This window comes from Poecilia mexicana, unplaced genomic scaffold (genome assembly GCF_051168715.1).
Source record: "Poecilia mexicana isolate PSO_F unplaced genomic scaffold, ASM5116871v1 scaffold_13, whole genome shotgun sequence".
Classification (NCBI taxonomy): Eukaryota; Metazoa; Chordata; class Actinopteri; order Cyprinodontiformes; family Poeciliidae; genus Poecilia; species Poecilia mexicana.
The window spans coordinates 32676437-32682752 of record NW_028263382.1 but is presented as its reverse complement, the minus strand read 5'-3'; the positions used below and the strand labels follow the sequence as shown (position 1 = coordinate 32682752).

General features: G+C 38.5%; 1 long non-coding RNA gene across 1 annotated transcript; it reads right to left on the bottom strand.

The window, feature by feature from the left end:
• Positions 1-3287: 3287 nt before the first annotated feature.
• LOC148155913 (uncharacterized) lies at positions 3288-4921 on the bottom strand. The gene is made up of 2 exons (XR_015764980.1): positions 4226-4921; positions 3288-3586 (listed from the first exon to the last, which is right to left on the bottom strand). It is a non-coding gene; the product is annotated as an uncharacterized LOC148155913 (long non-coding RNA).
• Positions 4922-6316: the final 1395 nt, after the last annotated feature.

Below are 6316 nucleotides of genomic sequence, written 5' to 3'. Positions count from 1 at the left end.
TAAGGGATGCAACAATAAATCGGCCCTGTTTTTCTTAATTTTAGGAGATCGTCGATCAGTCAATACTTTCATGAGAAACCAATCTTATCCACCGATCTTATCTAACATCGCAAAGGTCTGAAAATCAGCCACTGTCTGACAGAACCACCCAGCAAAGAACAGTCACCACATTGTTACCAACTTAACGAGCGTCGCAATATTTAGTAACTTTACAACATAGATAAATCACTATCTACCAAAATCAGACGGGGCAGGTTAGGTCTTTTAAAGATCAGTTATTGTTGTCCTTTTCTGTCTCTTTCTCCCTGTAATTCAATCCAGAATATTATTATCTTCTACTTTTCATCTTTGCGAGAAGGACAGCTTTGACATTAACATTAAGAACGATGACAGAAAAAAAAAATCCCAGCATGAGGGAAAAGTGAAGCTTGAACTGCGACTTCAATAAATTAATTTCGATCTCGTGACACTCCCACCTCTCATCCAAATGTACAGCTAGAAGAGCAAAAGTGTCAACTTCAATTTCAAACAAATGAAGGGTACAAGAGATGGGTCATTGTTGCACTCCGATTTCGACATTTAAATCAAAGAATTCAATGTCTGGAAGTGTCTGTGTGACGAACAGGATCCTTTATTTGTTGAGATCTTTTCGCTCTGACTTCATAATCTTTTGGTAGCAAAGAAAACGCCATGAAACAACCATGGCTTAGTAAGATTCATAATTTCTAGGACAGGGGGAGACGAACGCCTTGATTACAAACAGTGGAATATTTTGCTTCTATTCTCCCAGGAATTTAGTGTGAGCCCATCATTTGTAGGTTAGAGTACACATGTCAGAGCATCCCTCCTGAGCTGTCCCCCTCCATTGTTCAGGTGACAGCGTCAACCATCAGGAGACGGACTAGGCAGTAATGTATACACACTTGACCGCTTCAACTATACAAGGCTTTTCTTTTTTCCCCTCCAGTCTCTTTTAAAGGCCTGTTGAGAGAACCACCAACGTGTGTGCTTGCATTTCATTTCATTTCATTTCATGCGAGCCTCTTGAGTCTCCCTCATGACCTGTAAACAGGTTTCCCTCCACACCCAGCAGCGGCGCCGCCTGTCACCTGCAAACCGAGCAGAGCCGAATGTCGCCTCTGTCACGCTCCGATGGCTCAATTTAAATGGAAATTGGATGAAGTGCATGGAAGTGATCCCACCATCCAGAAGAATTAACCTGTTTTACTGTCAGGCCTTGAAAGAAGAATTTGACTTTGGATGAAAACAGAGAAAATTGATTGTACCAAGTTATTTTTACTTTAATACTTTTGCAATTAAAATATGCTACTGTTGCACCTAAATTTCCCCAGTGGTTCAATTTTATTTTACTTTATAAAATATTCAGCAGATAATATGGGGGCTCCAGTTATTTTTTTTCTTTTTTACATCAAATGCAGAATAAAATCATCATCATGATGCTTTAAGGGGTTCGCTAACTTTTGAAAACCTGTTCCCCTCCTCGCCTGTGGGGGTGCTGCACCAAGCACTACTGAAGGAAACAACACAAAAGCCTCAGAAGAAGACACCAAGCACGACTTCCTTTTTCATAAAATGCGAACAAAAATTAAGTGGCGTCACATTTTTACAACTGTGTATTGCGATCATTGTATAAAAAGGAGTAAATTTCTGCCAAAAAAATCTCTGAACTTTTCAGGAAAAAAAGGAAATTTCTGACACTTCAAAAGTCAAAAGTAAAGAATTTTGTTGAAAAAACTCAGAAATTTCTAGATTAATCATATACATTTTCTAGAAAAAAGCATGAAAATTTCAGTTTGAAAATTTGCGACTTTTGAAATTACAAATCTCAGATAAATTTCTAAGATTTATCTCAAAGTTTGTTTTTCTAGCAAATCTTCAAGTTTTTTTCCACAAAACTTTCTTTGATTTTTTGTCAGAAATCTACTCCTCTTTTATTGTTTCAATCTTTGATGACTCTAATATGTCATCGTGTATTTCAGTGATTGTAGGATTTCTCTTTTGTCTTTGGCAAAAGACCACAAGCCATTTCTTCCTCTAGTACTAGAATCGCGTTTTTGTTTTGATTATATTTACCCAGAATGGCTTGTACTATAGGCCGCTTCAGAGTACAGTTGTGAATTCACAGCTCCCCTCAAACAAATCAGACTTTTACTACACAATTTTATCCATTTTTACTGAGGGTATGAATTACTCTTGAATTTGCTGTACATCTTTCTTAATACGAGATATCTATTTGCCCATTTTTTCCTCATCTGCCTGTTCTGATTAATCTCAAAATATAATCTTTCCCAGGGAATTTATAACCCAGATAGCACAGAATCATTGAAACAACATTGAATCAACGTCAGCCAGAAACATTGAATCAACGTTGAACGCTGACATTGAAACATCGAAAGTGGTTGGTGACTTGTATGTTGAATCAACATTAGGGTTTCAACCATTACTGACATATCAATGTTGATTCAACCATCATCTGTATGTCAACTTATATGCCTATTTGTGTTGATATTATATTGAATCAGTTAGGAATCCACGTTGATTCAACCATTATTGGAACGTGGATCTGCATGCATATTTGTGTTGATTCTACATTGAATCAGTTAGGAATCAATGTTGATTCAACCATCATCAGAACGTGGATCTGCATGCATATTTGTGTTGATTCTACATTGAATCAATGTTGATTCAACACTCATTTGACTATGGATCTGTATGCATATCTGTGTTGATTCTACATTGAATCAGTTAGGAATCAACGTTCATTCAACCATCATCTGAACATGGATCTGCATGCATATTTGTGTTGATTCTACATTGAATCAGTTAGGAATCAATGTTGATTCAACCATCATCTGAACGTGGATCTGCATGCATATTTGTGTTGATTCTACATTGAATCAGTTAGGAATCAATGTTGATTCAACCATCATCTGAACATGGATCTGCATGCATATTTGTGTTGATTCTACATTGAATCAGTTAGGAATCAACGTTCATTCAACCTTCATCTGAACGTGGATCTGCACGCAGATTTGTGTTGATTCTACATTGAATCAATGTTGATTCAACACTCATTTGACTGTGGATGTACATGCAGATTTGGGTTGTTTTTATATTGAATGAAAGCTAAGGATTTATGTACATTTTAGGTCTGATAGGTCTACATCATAACATGCCACTAAAAGTTTCTTCACTGGTGTTAAACACTATATTATTGGCAGATGATGGGTAAACTGTGTACAAAAGTTTAAAAATGACAACATGGGTTTGATTTAACATTTTATTTAAGAAAAGAGGGACAGATCTTAAAACATATTTGATTCCTTTTTGACTGTCAAAACAACAGTCTGTTGTCCACAGAAGAACAGAGTCCATGAGGTTAAGCTTTGTACTGTATGAAGTAGGGAAACAGTACAAGTTGTGGTAAAACCAGTTTGACTCTGGTTGGCGTCACTTTGATTCCTTGTGATGTCTTCCTCTCATTCTGGCGCATAATGAAGCCACTTCTTGACAGTTTTGCTGCAGTCCTCAAGAGTCAGCTTTCGGTCAAACTGCAGAGCAACAGCTGAAAAAAATAAAAGTGAGGAAGGTGCCGGTTAGAAATATGATAAACATTTGAAAAGTTCTGAAACACAATGAAATATTAAACAGTGTACTGGTTACAGGTCTGAGAACAAATACAAACCACATAGTTCCCCATGTACACTCACTGTTAAATTAATATCTTAATCTCTCATTAATATTTATCTTAATGTTTACATATACAACTACATTTACCCATTAAGCTGCAGTATAGTGTAGGATTTACGATATTGATATTGAATCAATATTTAAAATAAAGGGCTGTTTATCAGAAAACCTAACAATAAAACTCAGGGAGGATCAGGTTTATTTAACACACCAGAGACAAATAAATAGAACAAAAGGTGATTTATAGTGTAGTTGGAAAAATTATAATTTTTACAGAATAAACTTCCATCAAATAGCTGGTTCAATCTTCCATCAACTACAAATATTTCCAAATAAGTTGATTAAATTCCTTAAAAAGTGTCTATATACTAATAAAGATCCCACACAAGTAACAATAGTCCAGTTCAATTTAACCAGTTACCAATCCAAGGATCAACAGACTGAATCAGTCATTAGCAGGTTTAGTTCAGTGTTTCACCTGCCTTACATGTTAAGTGTTTCCCTTCTGCCTCACCTGGATTGAATCTGTGGATGATTAACAACCTTCTGCACTTCTTGATGGCTGCAGACGGTCATGTAATCATCCAACTCAGCTGTTCTGATACAGAGGCTCATTTAAGCACGACCCTAAGCATATCATAATAAAAAGTTAAAAACAAGTGATTACTATCACAACAATTTAAAGCCCACCTGGAGCAGCCAGCCTTACACTTTCTTGTCCACCACATGTTCTCCCAGACCAAACAATAGGCCCCGCCCTATTTTAAAAACTCAAATCCCACAAAATCTCACAGGATTTCATACTTAGGCCTGGAGTGGTGGGTAGGATGAAAATAATACAAAAGGAGACATGACCTCAATTATTAAAAATATCCGTTTTGCCCCAAAATAACCAGGATTACTATGGGCACAAAACAATGCCCTTATTTTTCAATAAACACATTTAAGATCAAAGTAATATTGAAAAACTTACCATAAAAGTGCTCAGCGGAGAATTCAATTCAGAAGCCGGTAGCAAACAAGCCAGCAGCAAAGTGGCTTTTTGGTTGGGACAAACCACAAGTGTAAAATTGGGGAGGTGGACTGTACAACTCCTAGTACAGACTTGTAGATGTTTTTGTGTCAACACATTATGCACAGTCAGTAATAATATTTACAGACAAGTAAGAAAATGTACAGAAAGGAATCACAACCCACTGTTCTCAACATGTAGTGCTTAATTTGAAACATGATTAACCCCCACCTAGTAATAAAATGTTCTGACCCAGAGCTCAAGGAGGGGGAGGGAAGAAGGGATGAGAGGGGGTAAAGAGGAGAAGGTTGGGAGGAGCGGCTGGGTGGGGGAGGTTTGGGAGGGAGTAGGGGGAGATGAGGAGGTGATGAGGGCTGCAACAAACTGCCCAGATTGCACACAACGGTAAATAAACGTTGAATTATAGTTAGAATGGTTGATTTTTGGTTGAGGTCAACAACTGACGGTTGATCAGCCATCAAACAACCATCCACCTCTAGCCAAGTAACCAATGTTGAAACTGTGTCATTGAATCAATGTTGTTTTGTGGTTGAAATCTCATGAATGAAATGCTGATGTCTGATCAACGACTGATCAATGTTGAATCAATGTTGAATCAATGTCAGCTGTTTTGCCACACCCCTTCCCCTCCTCTCCTCCTCATCAGAGCTCTGGGTCAGAGCATTTTATTAGTGAGTTGGGGTATTACATTCTAAATTAACCTCTGTAAAGGATAGTGGGTGAAGATTCATTTCTGTACATTTTCTTTCTTTTTCGTAACAAAGTCCTACTGACCATTTGAGTGTGATATATTGACACAAAAACATCTACAACTTACTACAAGGAGTGGAGCGGTCCACCCCCACTATTTACATGAGTGGGATGTCCCAAACACACAGCCACTTCGCTGTTGGCTTGTTGGCAAAAGATGTTAATTCAATGTTGAATTGCCATCATGTGCAATCTGGGCAGGTGCAGAGCTATGGGGGGGTGGGGCTGGGGGTGCGGTTTCAAGTTGCTTAAATGTCTGATTATAGACTGAGAAAGTCTACCGCCTGTTGAGAAAGGTCTATTTAATGTTAAAGTTACTTTCCCTCAATGGAATATATACTAGTCAGTCCCAGTGACTGTTTCACTCACGGTTTAGCCGATGTGTTTCCTGGGTAAAGATCAAACAAAAAACGCAGACCAACCTCCCCGCCCCTCGCTCAACAGTTTCTGGTAGCGCAGGCGATAAACGTCAGGGGCCTGGTGATTCGTTAGGGGTCCGGTAACTAGCCCCGCCCCCCGGCCCAACGCTGACTTGTTCCGCTAGTGAATCTGGGTACAGAACGGAATCACAACTCAGTGTTGTCAACACATAGTGCTTAAGTTAAAACGTGATTAACCCTCACCTAAAAGGGGTTGTGCTGTGGTGGCGCAGGGGTTAAGCACAAACCACAATCAAGGCCTCAGTCCTCAACACAGCTGTCGCAGGTTCAATTCCTGACCTTGGCAACCTTTGCTGCATTACCCACCTTCCTGTCAATTAACTATCAAATAAAGGCCACTAGCCAAAACAATCTTTTAAAATGTGAAAAATGAAAAACCCTC